The 25,574-nt window shown below is 52.7% G+C and overlaps 1 protein-coding gene across 6 annotated transcripts in view; it reads left to right on the plus strand.

Annotated features, from left to right (window-relative positions):
- The first annotated feature begins 13,317 nt into the window (after positions 1 to 13,317).
- Positions 13,318 to 25,574, plus strand: part of NDST1 (N-deacetylase and N-sulfotransferase 1) — an 85,591-nt gene continuing 73,334 nt past the window's right edge. Inside the window, exons 1-2 of one of the 6 annotated variants that reach the window (XM_082381479.1) lie at positions 19,717 to 19,886; positions 20,195 to 20,252. The gene's annotated coding sequence lies outside the window, so the exon portion shown is untranslated. Of the gene's footprint in view, positions 13,636 to 19,231; positions 19,464 to 19,713; positions 19,887 to 20,194; positions 20,253 to 25,574 lie in introns of those variants that run through there. The other 5 variants (XM_082381481.1, XM_082381480.1, XM_082381478.1 and 2 more) reach the window with 5 other exon arrangements.

The raw sequence follows: 25,574 nt of genomic DNA on the forward strand, positions 1-25,574 counted from the left end.
AGATGCTGGAGGGTTAGCACACTTGGGAGTGGGAGCTTGAGAACGTTCTCGTCAGGGACGTAGGAAGCAAACAGCTGTGAGGCTGGGGGTGGGTGGATATTGAAGATTGAAGGTGGAGAGAAGGTTTGAAACCTCACCAAGAGCTAGGGGACTAGGGGGTGATTCCAGGGCAGCATTAAGGGTCCACTGGACGTTTTCTCCAGCCATGTTCTGCTGCGTGGATGCAGGCATGGAGTAGGCAGAGGGCTGGATTTAACCAGGGTTGTGGTTTTTGCCAAGAGAAGACAACTTGAGAGAAGAACAGGGGATTGGAGGCTGAATGTACAGGAATGATTATCGCCACTGAGCAGGCACTGAAGCTGGGGTAACTGGGGTAGTGAGAGCGTCAAGGGGGTGAGGGGCAGCAGAAAGGTGGTGAGAACAATGGATTCGAGGTCCCATTGGGGTAAGGGATGGCTGAAGTCCACGTACCAGCTGATACTTTGAGCTGGAGATCAGGGACAGGGGACGTGAGATTGAGATAATGGTTTGGGGAGGAGTATCAGACCATGGCAGTGAGTGGCTGACATGGGGGGGGGGGGACAGGATCATTAGGAACAGGTCAAGGGACCAGAGGCCAAGGTGATGGCAGCAGCATCTCTGTGAATATTGGAATGACCAAGAACTACAACAAGAACAAACTGATTGAGAGTGACACTGAGGCCAGGGGCAAGTCCTCAAAGACAGGAGGCTGTGCCCCAGAGGCTGGTAGACATCTGCGCCCAGGTGAAGGCGTGGGTGCTGCAGGGTGGAGACAAGATTCAAAACGGGCATCCTTTAAGGAGGTGGGAACGCAGACAGCCTGAAAGGGACGGTGAGGAGCAAGGAGGACAACATGCCTGTGGTTTCTCCCTCCCTCTCTCCATTTTTTGTCCTGTCCATGGGCTATGGAAGAGAAAGGAGAAGCCACTGGGAGGCCTGCAGGGGAACGCAGCATCCTCAGGGGAGAGCGGGTTTCCTAGGCCAAGACGGAAGCGTTCAGAGAAAAGACTGGGAGAGTGGAGGTTCCACTGCAGGTGTTCTGGAATTCCTGAGGGCAGCAGAAGGCCTTAAGGCGTTGAGGAGTCCGACAGGAACTGGGGAGGGGCTGCCCAGGGCCCATAGGGACCGGAGTGCAGGACACAAGGGAGGCCCTAGGTGTGGCGTGGAGGAGAGATGCAGTGTGAGATCAGTGACCCGACACACCGAAGTTGCTCCATGAATAGTGGTAGCAACAATAGCCCTCACATTGAACCCTTACGACAGACCAGAGCCGGTACTAAGTGAGTTGCGTATATCCTCTCATTGAATCCTCTCAATAACCCTGTAAGACAGAAATTTTTATCCCCCTCATTTTGCAGCTAAGGAAACAAGCAGCCAACAGCCATCAGCAGTGGTGCCGGGATCGGAGCCCAGACAATCTGACTCCAGAGCCCCAATACTTTTAATCTCGGATCCAGGCATTTTTTACGTATTTGTTGAGTGGATGAAGGGAGAACAGAGAATTGGCCTTGAGAATCCAGACCCTTTCCTGCACCCTCAAGGACAACCTGGAAGGCCCCATACTTCCCATTCTTAGCAACAACTCATATTTTAATTTGCCCATGGGCTTCATCCCTTGGAAGGAAGTTCTGCATGAGGGAGCAAGGGGAGAGTGGGGAGAAGAAGCTGTGGCCCAGAGAGGGTGAGTTAGCTCACCAGAGAAACACAGCCAGAGGTCAGAGACTAACGGCAGCTCAGTGGGTGCTGGGGCTTAAAGATGGGGCCCAGCCTGAAGCAGCGCTCTGAATCCTTCCTGGAACCCCTCAGTTTCCATCTTACACAGGCTGTGACCCACCTGCTTCAGATTTTTTTTTTTCTTTTGCCACACCACAGGGCTTGTGGGATTTTAGTTCCCCAGTCAGGGATTGAACCCAGGCCTTCGGCAGTGAGAGCCCAGAGTCCTAACCACTGGACCACCAGGGGATTCCCCTGCTTCGGATTTTTACAGAACTCACCCGCAGTCTGGGCTTATGGGCCCCAGACTCTCTCAGCACTTAGCATGCAGAGGGGAGCGTTACAGGGTCTGCTATCAATGTCTTTGTCTAAGGAAGAATGAGGGCAAGAAACACAGTGTGTGGATCTAGTTTAGCAACAGGGGGTGAGGAGGCCCATGGGGCAACCGAGGGCAGATTTAGCTTGGTCAGGGGCCTCTAGGCAGGTGCCATTCAAGTAGAGGTGCAGAGTGGTAGTAGGGGTCAGCCAGGACAGGGAGAAGAGGGTGGGGAGAACTCCCAGGCTGAGATAAGAGAAAAAGTTGGATTATTCAGGATCTTTTGTGGGAAGGTTCTGTATGGCTGGAGGGGAAGGAATGGTGGGAAGTGAGCTCGAAGACTGGGGAGGTGGGCCTTCAGCGGTTCAGGGTTAAGACTTTATGCAGTTGGGGAGAGGCTGAGGGCCCTGATGGGCAGCGCCTCTGTTCCTAGGCCTGGTTCTGCCTGGTGAGGACGGTCAGGGCAGGATCCCAGGGATCTGCCCCACCCACCCTGAGGAGTGGAAGGGAGGGCTGGAATGCCGGCTCTCGCCTAGATGCCCGCTAGATGGCGCCTGATCACCACGCTCCTGGGGGAAGGACAGGCCTTGGCTGGGGCTGGTACACTGGGGTGAGGAGGGCCGGGGAGTTAGCTTTGTAGTTTCTGAGCCCCAAGGTTGGCTAGGGAATGTAAGTGTAAGTGAGTGAGTGTGTGTGTGTAAATCTTCACTTCTGTCAGGACGTCCACCTGGGACGTGGTTGTGATGTGGCCTTGGTGTACATTCTCCCTTAGTGCCTCATCACACCCCCAGGGGCTCAGATTATTATTCTCGTTTTCCAGAGTGGGAAGCTGGGGCAGAAGAAGGTTGGGGTTGAGCCCAAGGTCGCTCGGCTGGTGCAGAGTGGAGTAAGTGCACAGAGATTGCCACCAGGCCTCCTAGGACGGATCTGGGCCCTTGTGCCCTTTGCCACATGGCAGGACCTACTTGTGAAGGACCTGCTCTGAGTCACCCCAAATGGAAGAACAGGACCCCAAGGGCTGCTTGTACCAGGTTACAAATCCTGGGCATTTATCCATTTAGCATATTTGTTGAGCACCTACTATGTGCCAGGCACTGTGCTAGGCATTGGTGAGTGATAAAGCAATGAGTAGCATAGACATGAAGGCACAGTCTAGTGGGGGAGACAGCCAGACATCATACAAGTAAGCCAGCTGACAACATTACAGATTATGGTAAGTGCTGTGGAAACAGGCGGACCCGAGAAGGTTACGGGGTGGGCTCACACTTAGAGGGGCAGGGACAGGACTTTGAGTGTGAGAAGGTGCAGACATGAGGCCGGCAGGAGAAATGGCGTTCGGGCAGAGGCGAAAGCTAGTGCAAAAGCTGCCAAGGTGGAAAAGAGCTGAGGGACCGCATGGAGGTGGGGGGCTGGCGAGGAGAGGGAAAAGAAGTGAGATCATCCAGGCGGCCGGGAGCCTGGCGAATGAGGAGTGTGGGTTATAATCTACATACCGTGAGAAGGGAGAGGAGCTTTAAGCAGGGCGCAGCATGGTGTGATTTGTGTATTTCAAAGTCCACTCTGGCTTTGTGTAGAGATGCAGGTGAAGATGATCACGCAGGTGAGAGACGTTGATGGCTCGGAGCACGATGGCAGCTGTGAAGGTGAAGGACGATATCTAGATTTGAGAGCGACTTTGGAAGTAGAATCGGTAGGATTTTCAGACGGATTGGATGCAGGGGTGAGGATGATTCCGGGTACCAAGCTTGAGCAATGGGTGGACAGTGGGGCCATTTCCCAAGGTGGGAGAGCCTGGGGAGGTCGTGACGTGGGTGGCGGGAGGGAACCAAGCTCAGGCCCTGTTATTTTTGAAGCCACCAATGTGACATCCTAGTAGAAAGATGGGGCAGGCAGTTGGGGCTCGTTGGAAAGGTCGAAAGCTGCTGATGTAACTTCAGGAGCCTCTAGATTGTATTCAATATCAAGGGATTGGATGAGCTCACTGAGCCCAAAGTCCAGGCAGCTCAGTAACGGGAGGTGGTGAGGGTCCCATCGCTGCAGGTGCACGGGGGAGCCGGGCTGATGTCCCTCATGACTGCTAGAGAGCAGGAGGGGCCTCTTTGAGGGAGGTGCAATGAAATGGCCCCTGCAGGTACGAGAGACCAGGACTCCGGGTGGCCCTGGGGCCACGTGGAGGAGCTGGACATGCCGACTCTGCCTCTTTGCCTGGTGAGATCTTCCTTCCCAGTAGCACTTCCCCCACTGCCATCTGGCAGGGCCCAGAGACACAGACCCTGGGGTGGGACTGGGGGGAGGGCAGCCTCTGGGGTGGGGCTGTAATTTCAGCTGGGAGCAGGGCTCCTGGGTTTCAGTGCCACCTGGTGTGAGGTTCCTCTTTCTAGCACCTCCCCCATGACTGTCTCTGCTGACATCCCCACCCTGCACTCCCCAACTGCAGCTACTGAGCCTCCCTCAGGGCCCAGGTAGTGTTCCCACCTGGAACAACACTGAGTCAGGTGACAGAGCATCCCGGGCGAGGGGGTGTAGGGTGCTAATTGGAAGGGGCTGCCAAGTTTAATTAGTGGTTGTGAAGCCCTGAAACCTGCATCTGAGAGGCGCCCCCAGAGTTTCATCTTCAAAACCTCCCCACCAGCCTGGATGAAGGGACCAGGGAGGGGCCAGGTATTAATAGTAATTATTAGTTTCACTAATAAAGAGGAGAAATGGGATTATCACCAAGCCCAATGCATTCTCCCCTCTCTGTCTACCTCTTCTGTCCTTCCTCTGGCTCCATTTCCTTTCTCTTTCCACTTTTCCTCCTTCTTCCCCTCTCCTCCCTCCCTCTATCTTCTTTTCTTTTTCTCCAGGCCTTGCCTCTTCCGTCTGTCCTCATTTCAAGGCCTCAGGATCCGCCTGCCCATCTGGGTCTCATCAGCTTTCTGTGTCGGGATGTCTGGAGCACCAGGACATTCAGGGAGAACCCCTGTGCTTATCTGGGGTGCACAGGGAGGGTGCAGGGCAATGTTGCGGGGAGAGCGGGGTGGAAGGGTGTCTGTGTCCATTCATTCATTCATTCATTCACTGTTTTACAAATAGTTATTGAACATCTACTATGTGCCAAGCACTGGCTTGGGCCCCTGGGATTCAGTGCTGACCAGGACAGACATGGCCCTGCGCTGGGGAGCTGACATTCTACCAGGGAAGATGGATAATAAACAGTAAACTGACAAGTACACTTGAGGTCACAGATTGATGCCCACTAGGAAGGAATAAACAGCAGTTATGATGAAGAGCTAAGTGGGTGGCCACTTGAGGCTGGAGGACCAGGAAGGCATCCCTGAGGAGGTGGTGTTTGGGCTGAGAGCTGAATAATGAGAAGGACCCCATGAGAGAATGATTGAGAAAAGTGTTCAGGGCAGGGAGAACAGCCTTTGCAAAAGCCCTGAGGTGGAGAAGATCATGGACCTTGTGAGGATGTGAAAGGAGGACAGGGTGGCAGGAGGGGAGGTCCGGAGGGAGAGGCCAAGGTGAGCTGGGGTATGCAGGCCCAGGGGCAGGCCCCCTGTGCACTCACCCGGGCTTCATGCATCATTGAATGCTCTGCTGTGCCTGTCGTTGAATTCTTAATTTTTGAGCAAGGGGTTCTGCATTTCTATTTTGTACTGGGCCCCATCAATTATGTAGCTGTCCCTACTTGGGGAGGTCAGCAAAAGAAATGAATGTCTAAAAAAAAAAAAAAAACTGGAATGTCTGTGTGTAGAAATATGAAGGTATGAAGACTGGTGCGCTGGCATTTGGTAAATGAATGAAGGAAGGAAGGAATTTGTGTGCACACATGTGCGAACTCATCTGTGAGGGTGTCACAGGGTCACATAGGCCTAGACCAGGTATGCTGCTCACACACAGACATGGCCCCAACATGTCCCAGAGTCCTGCAGTACCTGCTACATTTCCCAGAGCCCGTTGCCGGAGGGGCTTCCAGGGGCTATGTGCACCAGGCCCAAAGCAGCACCCTAAACAGGGGATGGTGAGGCCAGGCTTGCTCCAGGCCCTGTTTTGGGAAATAAGGTGACTCCTCTACCCCAGGTGGAGGTGGCCCTGTCTTTCCTGTAAGACCTGAGACTTTGGAGCCAGACAGATTTGAGTTCAAATCTCCTTCACACCCTGACTAGTGGATGCAAATAACTAGACTTTGGGCATGTGATTTGCTTCTCTGATCCTCAGTTTCCTCATCTGTAAAATGGGGATCACTACTTAGAATTTCTGAGAGGATTAAATGAGGTAATGAGAGGAAAGTTCTTGGCAGGGTCAGAGCTTGGTAAATATTTGCAATAATAATAATAGTTATTATAATCATACAATCTCTGGAGACTTGGGTAAACATTTGCTCCTGCCCCTAAATGTCTGCATAATCATGAACAAGTCACTTAATCCTCCTGGGCCACAGCTTCCTCTTCTGTTAAATTGGGGTGATAATAAACCTACTCATCTCTAACCAGGGTGGTCAGGGTGATCCCACACATTCACTGTGGAGCCTCTTTGAGAACTGATGTGCCCATGTGAGTTGTTGGCACGTTCCCGACCCCCACCTCCCCCATCTTGGGGCAGGTTTTCTCCAAATATGCCCCCTCCACGGAGAGAAAATAGCCCCCCCTCCCCCGTTCTTGGCAGCACATAGAACCCAGTCCCTGGATTCCCAGCCCTGAGCTGTTGTCCTCACACTGGAAAGTCTGCCTGGGAGTGAACCTCAGGGTCAAGGTCTGAGGTTGGGCAAGGAAGAGGAAGGTCCACAGCTGGGGCAGGGGAGGGGGAGGATAAGCTAAAGGAAAACAAAGGAGCTGGAGCCCAAGTACCAGGTGGCCTTACTTCCTGCCTCCCTCTGGGCAGGAAGTAGCCAGAAAGCTGTGAGAATTAATCTCTGACAAAGGGCCGGGGTGACAGTCTTGGAGTGGGTAGAGTTCCCACTTCATCTCCCACATACATCCCCAAAGGCTGATTTGCAGGAGCCTCCAAAACCCATGGGAAGCCCTGAACAGCACCAGCACTAGCCCGGGAAGGGGAGCGCCCTCCGTGACAGGAGTCCTGGCCAGAGGACCCTGGAAGGGAGAGCTAAAGGGGTCCTCGGCCATCGGCAAGCAAAGACCATGGGGTCTGGGGGCAGGAAGGCTGGGTCCACGTCTAGGTGCTACGGCAAACCAGCAATATGACCACGGGGTTACTTAGCCTCCTCATCTGAAACATGGGGATAATAGTCACACCTTCTCAGAGTGTTGCTGGGAGAACTAGGTGCTCTTAAGGTTCTTAACAAAGCGTGACACATAGTGAGTGCTTCAGAAAGGTTACTTATTACTAAGGGCTTTAAAAAATGAGGCTACCCTGTGAGCTGTGACAGAATCTGTCAGATCTCCAGAGAGACTAGTTCAAAGCCTTCCCCTATATTTTGCTGTATTCTTGGCTGGCAAAAATCATTCATTCATTTGCTTATTCAAAAAATATTTATGGAGCATTTTTATGACAGCGAAGTATGGCAGATGGGGGCCCCCAAAACTGATCAGTTCTTGGAAGGGCATTTGAGCCAGAACTATGGGCTTAGTTTATGTACACTCAGACGCCCACTGCCCTGGAGATGGGTATCAGCCAGTTCACCGCGGAGAGAGCCCAGCTGAAGTCACAGACACAAGATCACAGAGCTACTAACTAAGTAGCAGTGCTGGGACTCAGCCCAGGCCCACCTCACTCCAAAGCTGATGCCTTTCCAAATCAGGATTCCAGGGCTACCTTCCTGCGGCATCCCCCTACCCCCCACCTCCGCGCCTCCACGTTGGCAGAGCCAGATCCCTAGAGGCCAAAGGTCGGACTGTTTTCTGCGGCCCTTTGTAGCAGGATTTTTGTCATTTCCTCTCTGGTTCTCCTGACCACGCAGAACAACCTTGGGGTTTTCCTCCAAGGGGAAACCCAGCCTGGAAGCAGCCCAGCCTGGAAAATATGGCTACGGGTAACTCCTGATCTTTGTCTCCTCAGCTGCAGAGCCTCTGGGTGCCTGGGAGTGGAGCAGGATGGGGGGGGCGGGGGTGGGGCGGGTGTACTCCCTGAATGGGTGCTGAGCCAGTGATTCCCCAGGGGCCTAGACCCAGCCTCCCTCTGGCTCTATAGTCCGAGACAGGTCATAGCCCCACTCTGGGCCTCAGTTTCCCCACCTGTGAAAAGTGGGACAGTAACAAATCTCCAGCACCAGGCCCTCTGCATGGCCTTCGTGCTGGGAGTTGATGGGCTGATGGCACATCCTCCCTCCCACCTTTCCTCTTGGGCTCTCATGAGGATAAATGGGACTGTGGCTGTGAAAGGACTTTGAAATAGAGGACAGAACTGGATACCAGCAGATGCAGAAGCTGATTGATGTCAACTGAGACCCTCCCCACCCAGCTCCAGCTTCTGCCTCACCCAGACTCCTGCCTATGCCCCAGTGCCCATTCTCCGGACCCTTTGTAGGGCCTATGGGCCTGCCGCAGGGGGAGCCTGGGAAGAGCCTGGTTGGAAGCAGGACACTCCGGGCCTTGCACAAGCATCCGGAAGCCAAGAAGTCACCCCCTGGATACAACCCCTGTGGGGCCTTCCAGCAGCCTCGCTAACACCCTGCCATTCCAGGTTTGCGCCTTGACTTTCCCCACGGGCAGAGATGGAACGGGGAGTTTGAGAGTAGGAAGAGGAGGCCTGTGGCTGAGCAGGAGGCATCCTTCTGGCAGATCACAACACTCGACTTATGCCTGGGGGGGAAATCCCTTCTGCTTTTGGGCCGCACTTTCCCTATCTGCATTGTTCAGGCTATATCACAGGACCTCACAGTGAGCCTTCTGAGATGCAATGGGTGGGTCTCTGGGCCCTAGGCTCGAGCAGATGGAGACCAGTTCCATCCTCAGGGGCTTCCATCTGGGATTTGAACCACACTCCCCAGCTCTATCTGCTCCAGCAGCACCCCCAGATGCTCTCCAGAGTGGACAGAAGCCAAGGCTGGGGGGCAGGGTCAGCCCCCCTCCCCAGGAGGACTCAGAGGCAGGAGTCCCACTGCCAGGCTTGTGCGCATGGATGGAGAAATGACGAGCCAGAGGGATGGTGGGAGAGGCAGCTCCACGTGGAGAGGCCAGCGCCCTGGGCACACGGGCACGCCCACCCCCTCTTCCACCGCCTGGGCCAGATGGTGGGGGCAGCTGAGGGGAGGGTTCCTTGCTCCCCTCTCCCCCAACCCAGGGGCTTTGAAGGGCCTAGATTTCTTTCCACACAAAAGACACGTGGGGAGAAGCCTTATCCGCACGCAGACTTGGGGCAACATTTTAGTCTGGTGGAATCACAGTTGTAGCATTACAGAACATGAATACGCTGCAGAATTCTAGAATCTCAGAGGCACAGCATCCCAGAATTTCAGCAAAGTGAGTCATAGATTTTAGGTTTCCAAACTGTGCCATCCAACACTGTAGCCACTGGCCACATGTGGTTACTGAGCCCTTGATATGTGACTAGTCTGAATGGGATGAGCCGTACATGTAAAATACACAGTGGATTTTGAAGACTTGGTACAAAAGAAAGGATTTTAAACATCTCATTAATAATTTCCTTATATTAATTACACAGTGGACAGTGTAAAATACAAAGTGGACAGTGGATTTTGAAGACCTGGTATAAAAGAAAGAATTTTAAACATCTCATTAATAATTTTTTTATATTAATTACATGTCAAAATGATAATATTTTAAATATATTGGGTTAAATACAATGTATTACTAAAATGAATCTCACCTTTTTTTTTTTTTTTTTTTGCTTTTAAAACATGGCTACTGGAAAATTTTTAATTTGATGTATTTCATTTCAGAATTTTGAATAGAATTTTAGTACCAGATTTCCAGATCTTTACATTGCTAGCTGACTTTGAGTCTTAGACACTAACTCTCAGAGCCTAAAAGAATCTAAGAAGAATTCTGATCCTTCTCCCACCCAATGCAGGGATCCTCTAGCCCACCCTGACCAGCACTGACCAGCCTCTGCCTACCCCTTCCCCCCACCTCCCCAGTGGAGAACTCACTGCCGCCATGGCTGCTGGGCTTTTGGAATGGTTAGAGTTTCTGGGTGTCAGGTGGGATCTGCTTCCTGCAGCTTCTTCCACCCTCACGGTTGGTTCCCAGAGCATCTTCCAGGGCCTCCCAGAACAGGTCTGCATCCTTCTCCCCATGAAAGGTGTGGAGTCTGAGTCCTGCCCCTCTCTCCCCTCCCCTCTAGGCCACTGTTCTACAGGCTGCAGGGTCTACCTCGACACCTGTTCCTACAGGTGAGCTTCAGGGAGCCTCCGCTCCAGATGCCCCTCTCTGCTTCCCCATCCCTCAGCAGAACTGTTCCTGGGACGGACCCCAATGACAAGAGTGAGGATCCTTCTAGCCTCTCCCAGTTTGTAGAGTATTCTGTTTGTCTGTCTGGGTAACTGGCCTGCACTGCGTGGTCTCTGGGCCCCACCCTGTTCCCAGCTCTAGGAAGATGTGTGATGGGTGACTGCAGGTGCTAGGATGTGGGGTGACACAGGAATCAGCAGGTTGATTTAGGGTGCTTCAAATCTGCCTGTAGAATGCTGTTTTCAATTTTAAGAGATTGTGGGGAGGAAGAAGGAAGAGGCTTTCTTACTGACAGAGTCAGGAATTCCAAGGCAGTACTAAGTGGCAATGACTCACTCAGAGCACCTTAGCAATTCACAGGAGGAAGATCAGAGGTCAGTCAGGGAAGGCGTCCTGGAGGAAGTGGGACTGGAGCTGGGACTTGAAGGAAAGGAGAGGGTAGTTAGAGTTGTGAAGAGGTGGAGAGGAGGGCATTCTGGGCAGAAGGGATGCTGGGCACACATGGCCGGTACCCAGGCCTTGAGGGTCCCAGGCTGCCTGGAGTAGAGGGGTAAGAGGGCGTGCGGTAGGGCTGTGAGGGTGGGCTCAGCTGGCTGAGGGCAGCCTGGGAGTTGGCTTCTGGGGAGGGGTGTGTATGTACAATAGAGGGGGAACCCCAGTGAGCTATAGCGGAGTGCTGGATAAAACAACAGTAACAACTACAGCTATGCCAGGCATGGTGCTAAGTGGCTTCCTAATATTTCCTTTAATCTTCTCAGTAACCCTATGATGTAAGTACTATTATCCCCATTCTACAAATAAACAATTGAAGCCACATTAAGTGACAGTAAGTGAAGGCTGACCTTGGATTTCCACACAGAATAGTCTGGCTCCAAAGCTCTTAAGCAGTGGAAGGAGGGCAGGTTGGGGGAGAGGGGGGTGGGTGGGGTGAGTGGTGTGTGCAGCGGATGAGTGAATGAGTGTGACCATGTTATGTGTGAATGGGGGGTGGGTATCCCTGCCATTTCCCTCCTGCTTCCCTCCCCCAACCCCAGCTCCATCTCAGGACAGACCCAGCCCAGACAGGTCTGTGTGAAGAGGAGGCCTTGGAATGATAAGAATTTCCATGCCTGTTGGAGCAGATAGCCCCAGACAAGAGTCTGGCCACCATGCCAGTTCCAGAGCCAACTTCCCACTGGGGTCAACACTGCCCTTCCCCCCATATGCTGGCACATCTCCAAGGGCCCAGGAATGGTGTCTAGACTTGACCCTGGGAGTCCTTGCCTTACTGGTGCCACCTTCTTCTCAGCTTCTGATGCACACACAGCTGGGCAATGGGGAAGGGTCGTCGTAGCTCGGCTGCATCACTGGTGATGGGGGCAGGCCCCTGTTCCTCTCTGGGCCTCAGTGTCTCCATTTCTGTAAAAAGGCAGTTTGGATTGGTTCAGGAATCATAAACGAAGATGACAAGGTAGCCCAGGAGGAGAATGCAAACGAATGAGGTGGGCTGGGTATGTGTAAGGGGTGCGGGGACCCAGGAGAACTGGACAGCAATCTCCAGACCAGGTGCCGCACTTTCTTTAACTAGAAAGTGGGGATTGTGGTGCCCACCGCCTACCCCATGGGAGTGGTGAGAATTAACTGGAATAATTGATGGGAATCTTGAGGAGAAATGTGCCCCCTGCCTTTGATGAATGTAATCTTTTGATCTGAGTCATGTTAAAAGGATTTAGCTCCAAGCTCATACAGCTCAATATCAAAAAAACAAACAATCCAATTTAAAAATGGGCAGAAGACCTAAATAGGCATTTCTCCAAAGATGACATACAGATGGTCGACAGGCACATGAAAAGATGCTCATCATCACTAATTATTAGAGAAATGCAAATCAAAGCCACAGTGAGGGATCACCTCACACCGGTCAGAATGGCCATCATGAAAAAGTCTACAAATAATAAATGCTGCAGAGGGTGTGGAGAAAAGGGAACACTCCTACACTGTTGGTGGGAATGTAAATTGGTGCAGCCACTATGGAAAACAGTATAGAGGTTCCTTAAAAAACTAAAATAAAAGTTACCATATAATCCAGCAATCTCACCCCTGGGTATATATCTGGAAAAAATGAAAACTCTAAATTAAAAAAGATACATGCACACCAATGATCATAGCAGCACTATTTACAATAGCCAAGACATGGAAGCAACCTAAGTGTCCATCAACAGAGGACTGGATAAAGAAGATGTGGTATATATGCACAATGGAATATTACTCAGCCATAAAAAAGAACGAAATAATGCCATTTGCAGCAACATGGATGGACCTAGAGATTATCATACTAAATGAAGTAAGTCAGAAGGAGAAAGACAATTACCATATGATATCACTTATATGTGGAATCTAAAAAAATAATACAAATGAATCTGTATACAAAACAGAAACAGACTCACAGACATAGAAAACAAATTTATGGTTACCAAAGGGGAAAGGGTGAGGGAAGGATAAATTAGGAGTATAGGATTAACACATACACACTACTATACATAAAATATATAAGCAACAAGAATTTACTGTATAGCTCAGGGAAGCATATTCAGTATTATTCTTATAATAACCTACAATGGAATATAATTTGAAAAATAATATATAACGGAATCACTTTGCTGTACACCTGAAACTAACACAATATTGTAAATCAACTTTACTTCAATTTTTTAAAAAAGGAGTTAGCTCCCGGTGGTCAAGTGAAGAGAACTGAAGAATGAGGAGGCCAGATAGTGGAGGAGTGGATGAGAAATGGCCTGGGGGTGAGGGCAAGGCCAGTGCAGAGCCCCTCTGGAGAGGTTTGGGAAAGAACAGTTCCGCCGCTGCCCTTAGCTTCTGCCCTCACATTAGGAGGGTTCTGGTCCCAGATTAGCAGGCTGGAACTGAGCCCCAGACCCTGCCTTGCCCTCAGAGGACTTGGAGCTTATTGCGGTAGTGTCATTTAGAGACCACACGCGCTTGTATTTTTCTTTTGCCAGGTTGTAATTAGTGCATCACAATGAACACAGTAAAAAGGGAAATTAACCGATTTACATTTGTTTGCAGAAGCTATTATCTTCTCTGTGTGAGGATTCTGAAGATCTTTCACCCTTCATCTCCGTTCTCTTGGTCAAGTTGAACCTTCCAGGGACTTGGAAGAATGCGGCCGGTGGTCTGAAATGGTGTTTAGCTGCAGCTCGGCTCTCTGATCAGCTGAGGGGATCTTCCACGGTTTGGCCAAACCTCCATTTTCTCATCTTTGGGGGTGGAAAAGCCTCATCATCATCAAATGGGGGTGAAAAAGCCTCCACTGTGAAAAATCCTCGGGACTGCTGTGGAGTCCCCAGGAATTGGTTTACAGAATGGGGAAATGCTTTAGAAAACACAGGAAGAGTGCTGCACGTGCAAGGGATTGTGCTAGCTGAGTCCTTGGCCCAGGCAGCTCCTGGGAGTGAGGAATGGGCTGGGGAAGGCGGGACACACATCCTTGGGTGGGTTCTGCCTGAAACAGGAAACCTGGCCCCAGAGACGGGACTGCTTTGGAAACCAGCTGCAAGTGCTCTTCAGACAGCAGCAGCATAGATGAAAATGGGGGTGCAACAGGGAAGGGTGGGCGAACCCTGTGGAAGCGGGGGAATAGGGCACAGAACCCAGGTGGTCCTGCACAGTTTGGAGACTCACTGCCCCCCGGGCACTGGGAGGTGGGGTAATAGTGCTAAGAAGTTAACCTTTGAGTTAGGGGGGCCTGGATTCAAAACCTCCTCTGCCACGGCTGTCTGGGTGACCTTGGGAAAGTTGCTTCACCTCTCTGAGCTACAACTCTCTGGGCTGCTCAATAACAAATGGCGGAAAGCAGGTAGCATGCACCAGAGTAAGCAATTATTTGCTGTTAATTACTCCCATTCCCCACCTCAGACACTCTTTGGTTGCTTTTCAGAACAGTTTATATCCATTGTCCATCTGAAGCATGGATAACCTGCCCATTTCACAGATTTTTCTCCTTCATTTGATTAACAGATATCAAGGTCTGCCAGGAAGCAAATAGTCCCTGTCCTTGAAGAACTGCCTGCGTGTGCATGTGTGTGTGTGTGTGTGTGAGAGAGAGAGAGAGAGAGGAGAGAGGAGAGAGGAAACTGTTACACCATGTGGTCAATGCTGTAATTACGGTGACCATGTTCTCCAAACCACAAATCAGGTCACATGGTCTGACAGAGGCTATTTTCTGCCTCCACTGAAGTCCAAACGTGAAATCACATGTAGTTACACATTCATTGAATCACCTTTTACTTTTTTAAGAAGCAAATGACATGAAATTTGGATTCTCTGTGACAAATCCCACCATAGTCCCAGAAAATCACTAGAGCCGTGACCAAGTCCCATAGAGATCCCTGGCAGGAACAGGAAGACTTCCCAGAGGAGGTTCTGCTTAAGTGGGGCCTTGAAGGCTGAATAGGAGGTCTCCAGGCAGGGAAAGAGGGGATGATCTTAATGCCCTTGGGACAGGACCTACCTTTCCTGCTCTGTTATAGACAACCCTGCTAAGACCTGGGGGTAGGGGCTAAAGTAGGCAACAGTGTCTGTTTTCATTTACTTTTCACTTTCCTGTTCCAAAGACCTCTTGGGAAGCAGAATTGTTTCAGGCCAGTATAACAACATGGTTACATTGCGTCATATCTTCTGGTGCATTTACATGTTTGTCTCTGCAGTAGACCATACATTCCTTGAGGACAGGGGCCACATCTGTCATGTTCATCTCTGTATCCCTCTGCTTTTCCTCCCCCACCAGGATGGTGTGAGGAAAACTATAGGAGAGGTACTAATCAATGTCAAATGACTAAATGAATGAAGTACCATGGACGGGCATGTTGTACGGAGGCAGTGTTCTTTGTTTTGTGATGAATCTGTTGACTTTCATTTTATCTGTTTAGTTAGCAAATATGTGCTGGTTGCCTGCCCTGTGCCTAGCTCTGTGTGGGGTTCCAGAGCTCAGCTGTGTCCGAGACAAATGTGGTCCTGCTCACACACAGCTTACACTCTAGAGAGAGGCAGCCGACAAGTAACTACAAGAATGATGAAGAGGGATTGTGACATGTAGACCAGGAAGTGGTCTGGGTTAGGGACACAGGAAAAGCCCCAGGACGAAATGAAATTTAACCTGATACCCGCAAAATAAAAATTAACCATTTAGCTAACATTTTAATAGTGCTTATCATGTGACAGACACCACTCTGAGGGCTTTACATGTTTAACTCATTTAATTCTCACAATTGTCCTAGGCAGTACAGACTATTATCCCATTTTAGAGATGTACACAGAAAGTTTGAAAAACTGACCCACAGGAACTTCCCTGGTGGCAAAGTGGTTAAGAATCCACCTGCTAATACAGGGGACATGGGTTCGAGCCCTGGTCCAGGAAGATCCCACATGCCACGGGGCAACTAAGCCCGTGCGCCACAACTATTGAGCCTGCGCTCTAGAGCCTGCAAGCCACTACTACTGAGCCCGTGTGCCACAACTAATGAAGCCTGCACACCTAGGGCCCGTGCTCCGCAACAAGGGAAGCCACCACAATGAGAGGCCCACACACTGCAATAAAGAGTAGTCCCCACTCGCCACAACTAGAGAAAGCCTGCCTGCAGCAACAAAGACCCAACGAGCCAAAAAAAAAAAAGATAAATAAATAAATTTATTTTTAAAAAAATAAAAACTGGCCCACGGTCACACAGCTTGTAAGTGGCAGAGCCAGCATTCAAACCCAGGTAGTCCACACTCTGAACGAGGAATTAGTCAGGTAAAGGGGAAGGCCAGGCATACCACTTAGGACAAGAGATAAGGCTGGACAACAAGGTGGGGAATTTATCCTGAGAGCAATGGGAAGGCATTGGTGGCTTTAAGTAAGAAATGGGCATGATTAGGTTGCATTAGAGGAGGCAAAGTTGGGGGGAGGGAGAGCAGTGAAGGGGCTGTTAACATGGGCCGAGGCAGAGACAAGATGTTGACTTGGACTAGGGTGGTAGTGATGAAGGGATGGGGTTGGGTTAGAGAAGAAAACTGGAGGCGGAACCAATGGCCCTGGCTCATGGATGGGATGTGGGAACAGGGGCTGGTGACAGATTTCTGGACTGGACATGTGAACTGGACACATAGGAGGAGGGAGAGAAGCAGGTTTGGGTGGATGCAGGTTTGGAAGTTCAGCCTTTGGTTTACAGAGTTGGATAAAGGGGACCTTGGGGCAGCCAAGGAGCATGTCAAGTGGCCAGTGGGGAGGACACTGGACTGAGGAGGGGGTGTGGGCAGGGGAAGTTACCAGCACAAAGAAGGTCCCCAAAGCTCTGGGAGGTGTGGGTGGGTCCTGAGGGGATGGAGGAGCAGGGCACCTCGACAGTCTTCCTCAGAACCTCCCAAGGTATGGTTAGAAATGCGAGTCCTCAGCTTCACCTAGACCCATGGAGGCCAATGCCCAGGGTGGAGCCTGGGCCTTGCCTTTTTGCAGGCTTTCTGGGTAACAGTGAGCTGGAGGGCCTTGGGCCCAACTTGGTGAACGGTAACTGAAGACTTGAAAAGAGTAGGAAGAGCTGTCAGTGATGGGGAGTCACCCCAGCTCACAGCTGTCCCCCCTCCCCCCTGCCAATGCTTGGGACCTGCAACTCCATTGGTGAGATGCTGGCTCTCGCTCAGCTTGGGCAGAAGAATAGCTTCGTGACCTGACCGGCCTCCATTCCCCTCTACCCTCCCACAGCATCGTTCTTATTATCTCCTTCCCCTGCTTATAGCCTTCTCACTCCACCTGGCCCTCAGGATAATGTCCTTTCCTTTGGGCCCCTCATAGAAGGTCACCCATAAACTGCTCCTAACCCACCTCTCCAGTTTTCTTGCTCATTCTTTCCTTCCTGCTTCCTCTACCCTTCCCCCCACCCACCTCCATGCAACACTCAGCTTTTCCTGAACACTTTCCATGTGGCCTGTAACAGGTTGTTCCTTGTACTGGGAATGTCCGTATCCCCGCCCTGATCCCCTCCAGTCCCTCCAGATCCTGCTCAGAGGCTGCCTCCCCCCAAAGTTCCCTTGTTCTGCTCCCCTCTTATTGTGGGCCATAGCACTTGCCCTGGGCCTCCCCAGCAGGCCCTCAGCTCAGCCAGCCTCCGGACACAGGGAGGGACATGCAGATCACCTCCAAACACACCCCGACACTTCTTGAGAGTGCAGACCCATGTCTCTTTCAACCCTGTATCTCTGTTACCGAGAACACAGTGCCTGGCACAGGGAAGATGCTACAGGACCTCATGTGGATGAAAATGGTCTTCTAAAGCAGAGATTAGCATAAGATTCTAGGGGCTTGTTTAACCTGCCCAAGACCCAGACAGTATTCAAGAACTTTAGATCATTGACCACAGGAACATAGATTATAAAAGAGAATTTGCTGGTGGATGTTGATTTCCCTGGCTAAATTGGTGGCATGGCTGGAGTATACACTAGGAGGTCACAAGCCTATCTTTGAACATGGCCTGCAGTTTGGGCCTGTGATCACCACCTTTAGGCTTAGTCCTACTGACTACACTCCGTGCAAAGCTGTCACATGGGCATGACTGGGAGTCCAGAGCCTTGTCTCATTCCCCAGCATCAACCTTGCTCAGGCCTCAGCGTCTTTCCTCCTCTGAGACATGAGTGGGCTGGCTGAAACCCCTTCCCCCCCTCCCCCCAGCACAGGAGGTTACCCTTTAGGGGAATTGGGATGATTCTCTTCCTATTCTTGTATGTCAAGCTTGGCTTCTCTACCTCTCTTGGCTCTGCTTTGGTTGCTCATATTTTTTTTAAGCTTTGCTCCTACAATTAGGTAATCTCGAGCCTCTGAAGGTCCTTAGGAAACCACCAATCCATTGTTTTCCAAATTTGCTAGTCTCACCCCAGGCCCACAGAGCCAGGATCTCTAGGGTGGCCTGGTGATCTACATCATTAGCAAGCTCCTTATGGCTCACTAATCAACCAATCAACTAATGACCCAGTCCCTCATTACAGGCAGGCTCATGGATGGTAAAGAGCCCCACCTGGAACAGTCAGATCTGAGTGCAGGCTGGGGCTCTCAGCCATTTTAGAGACGCCCAGAAATCATTTTGTGTTTCTGGGCCTCGCTGTTCTCATCTGTGTAATGAGGATGACCAGTGTAATCTTGCCTAATTTGCAGGGTCCTTGAGATGGTTGCACTAGGGGTGGGAAACTGAGGCGCAGTGGGAGAAGAGATTTGCACAATGTCATCCACCTCTATCTGCCTGTTATGTGCCAGGCGCTGGGAATTCAGCTGGGAACAACTTGTTGGGGGAGATGACATTCTAGTAAACAATGCAACCAGTAAGTGAACCAGATAGTCACGAAAAAGGAAATAAAGGGGTTTTCGAGAGTAAGGGCAAAGGGGTAGGTGGGGCTGGGAAGGACTGCCCAGGAGGGGTCACTCCAGCAGAGACCTGATTGTTGCAGAGCCGTCTGAGGAGGCCCTGGAGGGTTGTCATCAGCCCAGTGTTGGTAGAGCCAGGAGGCCCCCTCGGGCCAGCCAGGGCGCTCCGAGGACCCTCGGAGGCACGGCGGGCGCGGGTCTTTGTCTCTCTCGGTCTCTCTGCAGCCTCTCCGACCCCCAGTGCTGTTCCCTCTTTGACCCCCGAATAACTTGTTGGCTTCCCCCGGGCTTTGTTTCCCCGGGGTCACCGCCTCCCGGACTCCCGGCAGCCGCCCCGGGCCCTCGTGGGTCCCGCATCTGACACCCCCTCCGGCCCCCGCCCCCTACCCGCTCTGAGACTGGGGTCAAAGGCAGCCTGCGTCACGTGGTCGCCGAGCAGCACCGAATCGGCCGGGAGAGCCGAGGGAGAATCCGGGTGGAAGCCGAGAAATCCAGCCCCGATAGCAGCGCCCGGTCCCGCCCCGGCCCCCGCCCCGGGGTGCTCGCCGCACGCCAGCCGGCCGCTCGGGCCTCCGGAGCCGATCTCCGGCCGGCACCCACGCTCCACCACGGGATCGAACCCCGCTCCCTCCGCCGACATTCGGGGAGGTAGGCGCCAGGGACTGAGGGGGTAAGGGGAGACAGGCTGGGGGCCCCTTGGCGCGCGGGTTCACCCCTCTGTGTTCCGCGGGCCCGCGGGGAGCGAGGCGGCGCGCCCCAACTTCCAGTCTTCAGGGAGACCCCCACCTCCCACCGCGGGATGAGGGGGGAGGCTGCGCGCTGCCTCAGCGCAGTGCCGGGGACCGGGACTGGGGGCTGGGCACCGAGAGGGAGGGGGAGGGGGAGGGGGAGAAGAGCGGGCGGGAGGCGGGGCGGGCGGCGGCAGCGACGGCTGCGGCGTGGAGCGGGGGTGGGAGCTGCGGGAGGCGGACGCGAAGGGGTTAAGTCCGGCCCGGGCCACTGCCCGGCAGCGCACACACGGCCCAGGGGACCCAGGCGTCCGGCGGCTCGCCGGGAGCGCCCCCTCCCCCGGGTGGCGCCCCAGCCGTGGCAGGTAAGAGGCTGGGAGGGCCGGGGCGGGCCAGTCCCCTGTCGCCGAGCCTGCGGGGCCCGAGCCGAGCTGGGCGTGCAGGCCGCGCGGGGCCCAAGCGGCCGCCGGCGCAAGTTTGGTGCGGGCGGGCGCCGGGCGGGCTCGTAGAGTCTGCCGGGCCCCGCGCACCCGGGTGGGAGGACAAAGGGGTGGGGGACCGGGCGGGGGCCGGGGGCAGGCCGGGGTGCCGGTGAGGGCAGCGCGGCAGCTGTAGGTCATGGATAATGTCACTCACGAGGAATGCCCCTTCCCCCTCCTCTACTCCCGAACAGGGGAAACTTTTGTCTGGCGAGGGACGGGGTTAGAGGCCAGGTCCCCGCTTCGGAAAGGGTAAGGCAGCCGGACCGGTTTTCTCTGGGCTGTGATCGGCCTGGTCTCTAACTCCCCTCCTCCCTCAGGTTCTCGGGAGCAACGATACCCCCGCTTTGAACGCTGCCCTTTAACACCCTGGGACGGGGTAGGAGGGGGCGCGCGAACGCGTGGGCTCTGGGACAGACTGGGAAATTGGCTCTTTCCCAGATTTAAGCAAGCGGGTCAGCTAGGAGCCATGCCAGGCCCAGAGGATACAGAATCCCACCATCACACCCGGGTGCTGTAAAACCGCCCCTCCACCCCCTGCCCCAGAGCATTTGGAATGGCCTGGGGCATTATTGTCCCTGGTTTGAGGTTCAGACTGACCTGGGTGTCTGTCACTTCCCAGCTCTGTAGCCTTGGGCTGGTTCCTTACCTTCCCCTAGCCTCAGTTTCCTCACCTGTAAAATGGGCAAAGTATAGAATCTGCCAGAATATGGATGAAATGAGAACCTGTGGTACCTTAGTAAACGGTGGCATGTTTATGTTCAACAAGTATTTGTTGCATGTGTACTATATGTCAGGCCCTGGGCTAATTGCTTTAGATACATTATCTCATTTAATTCTCCCATGTTACTATTAGCAGCATTTTACAGCGGGGCAAACTGAGGCACAGAATCGTAAAAGTCGCACAGCTGTGATGTGGTGGAACTTGGATTTGACTCCCCTCCCCCAGCCTGAGTCTCAACTGCAAGGCTTTATAAGATCCTGCTGTGACCGAGCTCATTTTCCATTGAAATCATGAGGACACAGGCCGCTCTTCCCTTTACCCTTACCCCCAGGTGTTGCTCCTTCTGTCTGGTACTGGTGTGGGCTGAGGTCTTGTGCCCTGGCTCTTGTTATTGTGGGCAGCTGGAGCCTGGGCCTGGAGCTCCGTTAAGGGTCCAAGTTCTGTTGCTGGCTGGGTCCGTGGCAGGAACGCTTTCGTAGTATGGGTGGTGCAGGGAGGAGCGCTCCCTGGCTCTGGCTGGGGACAGCTGGTGGCTTTGTCAACAGGCCTCTCCCCAGCACCCAGGGGACCGAAGAGCCTTTCTACTCCATCCAGACCAGGTCACTTTCAGATCAGCAGGGGGCAGAGGTAGGGCCAGGAGTGGAGCCCTTGGGATGATGGGATTCATATTGCAGGTGTCCTCTTGTGTGACTCATCAGCAGGGTCCTCATTGAAAAAGTAATGCCCCAGCCCCAAGGGTCCTTGAGAACAGTAATGAAGGGTGGACTTTGAGCACATGTCTCGACTGCAGAATCCTCATGGAAAATGCATGCGTGTATGGGTTTCTGAGCCTAGGGCATGCATTTTCCATGTAAATAGCCCAGGAGTGAATGTGGGGTGGTCCAGACTTTCACTCACCTTAGTGCCCTGTGCTGGCCTAGCCTTTTGGTAGGGTACCATCCCATGACTGTGGGTCAGGCTCTGAGTGGGAGCCTTGAGTAATTTCTAAAAAAATGGAAAACAAATTGCTAGTTAGTGAATGACATCTGAAAACAATGGAGTGGGAGCAGATAGCTTAAAAAAGTCCTGGGGAGAGGAAAGTTTGTGCATTACTATTCTAACTTCTCCGAGGGCTGTGCCAGCACTGCTTCTGGAATTTGCAGTGTCCGTAGGCTTTTCCTGGGTCCTGAGAATAGGAGGTCCTCCTGGGCTGACAGTTCACTGCCAGCTGGTAGGAACAAGAGTGGAAATTCCACTACTTAGCTAGACTTTAAGGGGGCTCAGAAATGTGGGGGATTGAGTAGAGGGGCTGAAAAGATTCCTGAGGGATGGGGATGACCCTAGGCATGTGGTCAGACTCTCCTTGAGATCAGAGCAAGAGAATCAACAGGTGAAGGGAGGAGGAACCAGCAAGAATGAAAAGACGGATAATGAGTTTCCTATCACAAGGGGTATACAAAGAACAGCTTTACAATCACAAGTTGAGGATGTGGTTAAGAGTATGAAATCATAGGCTGGGGTTGACCTAGGGGCCAACTGAGAGACCCTGCACGTGAGAGACTTAGAAATGGACTCTGGTCTTAGCAGCCCAGAGCTTTCTCTGCCCTGGGCTTTGGGCCTGCTTGACCCGGTTTCTGTACTTTGGGGTCAAAGCCAGGCCTGCGAGTCCCTAGAGACTGGGTAGACTTCTGCTGGCTTGGAATTTGGTTTTGGGTATGGCTTGAAATATCTGGACTGTTTGGAGGACTTGGACATTCTTTACTTGAAATGGAACGTTAGGGTAATTTGTTAAATATGTATGGAAAATGTCTGTGGACGGGGGTGACTGGGAAATGAAATGAGGTGAGATGCTCCTGCTTTCTGGCTGGAGAGGCCGCTAATCTGGCAGGGGAGGGAAGGCAAGGATCAAGTGATGGCGAAGAGGCAGGATGGGATCAGTGATAGATGGGCTTTGGAAGGTCAGTGGAGGGGAAAAGCTCTTCTGGTTGTTAATGTCGACAGGGCTTCCTGGGGGAGGAAGTGTTTGTGAGGGTGCAGGCAGTGGGAAAGGGGGCTGTGGGAGGCAAGATGGGGTCGTGGGGAGCTTGCAGTGTTCTCCTCGGGGGTTTGGATTTCATTCTGTGGCTGGTGGAGAGGACAGAGGGTTGTAAGCAGCTCGTTGAGTCGATGCCTGTTACTGTGTCTTGTGCCAGGCTCCTTACAGACGCTCCATTGAAATCTCACAATACCCCTGCAAAGTAGCTGCTGCTGGCCACCCCCAGCCCCACCCCATTTTCAGATGAGGAAGTGGAGGCTCCGAGGGGTCGAGCCACTTACAGAACTGTGTTTGAACCCAGGCTTGAACAGTTTCTGCCCTGTTGTGCTGCTCCTCTCAGGGGTCATTTGGCCAAAGATGGTGCCAAGACTGGCAGGGTTGAGACCAGCTCAGAGATGATGCTAATTGTGGTCTGGCAGAAAGTTGACCAAAGGTCTGACTCAGGCCATGGGACTGAGAGGGAAGGAGAGGGAGGCTGCAGGACTTTGTAGGTATCTTGGGGATGGGGTCATCACAGGTGGTGTAGGGTTTGGGGAAGGACCCTTAAGTGGCAGTGTCACTGCTTTCAATTCCCTGCAGGGCTGTCTACTGGCAGAGGGCATAGTCTTGTCCTGTGTGGCTCTCAAGGGCAGAGACAGCACCAAGGGTGACAATGAAGCTAACGGGAATTAACTGCCTGGGGAGGCAGCAAGGTCCCCATTGCTGACAGTATGCAAAGAGGCCAGAGAGTTGGAGAGGGTGCCGGAGGCGTGTACTGAGAGGGTCAGGCCTGGGTGACCTCTCTCAGTTCCCTTTTCACCCGAGAATCTTGGGGTGGTGCTCGGCCCACTTCTACTCCGTTTTTCTCATAGCTTTTCATAGCTGCCCCTTCTGGAAGTTCCCCTGCAGCGCTCTGCCTGGGAGAGCCCTTGCCCCATGGAAAACACTCAGCCCAGCTGATCTTTGAGGGGCCCCTCAGAATTTCTGGATCAGCCACCAAAGTCTGGGTTGCCAGGGACTGTGGTTTCACAAAGGACTGGAACCTTCTGCTTTCGTTTCCCAGTCTGTGAAATGGGTTCAGTCTCTCGTTCCTCAAATGTGGGGAAACAAGGCTGAATCACAAGTCAGGCTGAATCAGTAGGGGCTGGAGGAAAGGGCTGATGGATTTGAAAGTGAGGAGTGGGAGGGGTGGGGTGCGTGGGCTGGGGGGCAGGGCTGTCCCTCTCCTTCCCCTCATTAGAAGGTAAAGCCGGGGCTCCCGGCCTGAGGGGTCACAGCCAAGGTGCTTTCTCCTGCCTGTGGGGCTGGCACAAAGCTCTGTCCATCAGCTTCAGCTTGGAGGTTGGGAACTTAGAGGCAGGGGTGGATGTGGATGTGTTGGACTGTGTGGCCTCAGGGCTAAAGCCAGTCTGTCACCAAAGGAGTTACAGAGGGGCCTGAAGCTCTTATCTAGATGAAGAAGGGTTTGTGTCAAGTTGCCTCCTGGCCCTTTTTATTCCTACCTGTTTTATTTGTTGATACAGATTGGATTAGTTTAATTTTAAAATGTGCATTGCAAATGAGCATTTATTTATTTGCGGACAAGGCGTGGTAGGTGGCCTGCTATGTGACCACAGTGCCTCACCTCCCAGTCTCCCTCAACCCTCAAAGAGAACCTGCCACTTTTCCCTCCCTGTGTGCGCCCTATCCATTCCTGCCTCCACATTTCTGCTCACAGTGAGGGTGCTGCACCCCAGTCACTTCCGCTCACCCACCCCCAAATCCCCCCCAGCCAGTGCCCAGCTCCAGCGTGACCTCTTCCTAATTCCGCAGAGCTCGCACTGCCTGCTCCCTGCTTTCCATGTGCACAGTCTGTTATCTGGGCCTCTACAGGGCCCTCACACACCTGGCTTTGAATTCCAGTTCCTTCAGGACATGTCTCATCTCCTCCAGGCTCTGTGCTCTGGAGGCAGTGGCTGTGGGCAGCCCATTCCTGCCCCACTGGGTGTGGGCAGCATTGCAGAGCGGAGTCAGAAGTCCTGGCTTCACATCCCAGCTCTGCCACCATTAGCTGTGGGATCCTGATCAAAGTACCTAAATCTCTCTGGGCATCGTTTTCCTCAGCTGCAAAATGAGGATAGTAACAGTCCTGTTTTGCTAGGGAGATTGAGCAGATCAGTGCCTGACCCATTGTAAGAACCCAGTAAGTGGGAGCAGTTCAAAGCCAACAATGGTTATCATAATTACTGTTTATACCTAGGAGATGATCTATCCTTTTAGAGATAGAGGGAAGAATCTCTGGAGTTTGAGTTTCTCAACTTTCTGTCTAATGACTTGAGGCATGTATGGATGAGGAAACTGAGGCCTGGAGAGAAAGGGCAATTTGCCTAGGGTGTGGGACCTGCCCGTCTTATCCTGGAAGCCTGGCAGGATTTCCTCTCTCGGTTACACCTGTTTTTCCTCTTCTCTTCTTTCATCAAGGTTAAGGTGCTCAAGTTCTGTAGTCCCAGCCTCCTCCCTGGTGGCCACGTGGAGTGGTATCTAAAACTTGTGCCAGATAAGTTGGCCTGGCTGGCAGGCCTTCTGACTGTCCCCAAGACCAGGGACCCATACCCTAGACTGTGGACACTGTGGAGGCTGCAGCCTCCAGAGGCCTCCTGCTCAGCCTCCCTGTGCCCCAGGAAGGGGGAGAGGATGGTGGCAGGGAGAGGTGACCTGGGCTAGATCTCACTCGAGGTGGGTGGCTAGGACACAGATAGAGGAGAGGCTGGAAACTAAGCTCTGGAGCAGGATGATCTGGGTTCAAATCTCTGATGGGCCACTTCGTACTTATGGGACTTTGGGCAAGCTGTTTTTAGTTTCTTCATCTGTACAAGGG

Source organism: Balaenoptera borealis, assembly GCF_965194805.1.
Source record: "Balaenoptera borealis genome assembly, chromosome: 2".
In the NCBI taxonomy this organism is placed as follows: Eukaryota; Metazoa; Chordata; class Mammalia; order Artiodactyla; family Balaenopteridae; genus Balaenoptera; species Balaenoptera borealis.